Genomic DNA, 1704 nt, shown 5'->3' with positions numbered 1-1704 from the left:
ACGTAAACTGAAATTTTATGGACTGAGTTTTCACTGTTTTTCTGGCATGTTGGAGAGGCTTATAAAGAGAGCCATTAGGATTTTTCATTTCCTTTGGCTAACTTCCTAAGATCTCCTTTTACATCCTTATTTCTCAGAGTGTAAATGAGGGGATTTAACATGGAGGTGACTGTTCCATAAAATATTGAGATGACTTTGTCCTCTTCTTGATGTTCTTTTGACTGAGGTTTCAGTAACATGTAGATGGCTGTCCCATAAAATATGGTGACCACAGTTAGATGGGATCCACAAGCGGAGAAAGCTTTGAGTCTGGCCTCCACAGAATGGGTCTTTAGCACGGCAACCACAATGCGAGTAATAGATGAGGATGCAAGTGAATGGCAGGGGCAGTGTGAACACACTGATAACCAGACCCAGAATTAGACTGACAGGGGTGTCTGAGCAGATAAGCTTCAGCAGGGCTGGGATCTCACAGGTAAAGTGGTTGATGAAATAATGCCCACAACCATGAGCAGGGCTTGCGATGATTGGTGTGACTGCTACTAAGAAGGCACTAGTCCAGGTTCCCAAGGCCAACTGTATGCAAACCCAATTGTTCATAATGACGGTGTAACGCAGGAGATTGGAGATTGCAACAAACCTGTCATAAGCCATGATAGCAAGGAGGAGACACTCTGTCATCCCCAAAAAGAGGAATGTGGTCATCTGGGCCTAACAGCTGGTATAGGAAATAGTAGAGAAGTCCCTGAAGCATTGGGCCAGCACATATGGCTCCCAGCTGGTAGAGTAACAGATATCAAGGAAGGATAAATTACTGAGAAAAAAAATACATGGGGGTATGATGTTGAGAATCCCATCTCACTACAATAAGGTTGTTCCCAAACACTGTGACCAGGTAGAAAAACAGCAGTCCTAAGAAGAAGGCAACCTGGATTTGAGGCTGTTGGGAAAATCCAACAAGGATGAATCCAGTCACCTCAGAGGCATTATCTTTCTTTACACTGCCTATTTATTTAGTTGTCTCAAGTACTAGGGAAAGAAGACAAAACATCATGTTACTTAAATGAAGAAATAGGAAGAGTAGCATCTCAATAGCTTATTAGAAGCCGTGTTCTGGATTAGTGTGTGTCATTCATTTTACTGGGTTAGACTCAGCTGTTCAAGTGTCCAGTGGTGGAAATAGAGGTTCTCTCTTTGTTTTTCTGTCTTACAGAACTGTATATGATCAGGAAAGGCTTATTACGTTGTTTGGACTGTTAGGTACCCCTTAGATCATGTAAGACACATTTGATCAAGTAAGTGGGTTGGTCATGTAAGACACTATTAAACATCAATAGTGGGTTAAACAGAACTATTACACTCATAAAGGGGCATAGCTAGATGATTGACTATATTCTTAACCAAAAAAAAGGCAAATATGCTATATCTCCCCACCCAAAATGCTTGTTTATAGTCAGTTTTATTTAAGCTGGTTCATTAATTAGCAAGTAATAATTTTTAAGTTTAAGCTCAATGATCCAGTTGTGAATTCTTGGAATACTTCTTTGCTTTTAAACTTTTTTTTTGTTCATATATAATAGTAAAACCACCTATGCATGTAAATTAAAAAGTGCATATGTAGCTAAATCTATTACTCAGTTCAATGGAAAAGCATCACCAGCCAAAATGACATGAAATAAACCAAGTAATGTGTGGGTTTACTAG

At 39.6% G+C, this 1704-nt stretch overlaps 1 pseudogene; it reads right to left on the bottom strand.

The window, feature by feature from the left end:
• Positions 1–74: 74 nt before the first annotated feature.
• On the bottom strand, positions 75–814 carry LOC104983403 (annotated as a pseudogene).
• Between the last annotated feature and the right edge of the window lie 890 nt (positions 815–1704).

The sequence above is a fragment of the Bison bison genome, unplaced genomic scaffold, assembly GCF_000754665.1.
Source record: "Bison bison bison isolate TAMUID 2011002044 unplaced genomic scaffold, Bison_UMD1.0 scf7180017862514, whole genome shotgun sequence".
Taxonomy (NCBI): Eukaryota; Metazoa; Chordata; class Mammalia; order Artiodactyla; family Bovidae; genus Bison; species Bison bison.
Note: the sequence above shows the minus strand (reverse complement) of the source record. Positions and strands in the feature narration are given on the sequence as shown.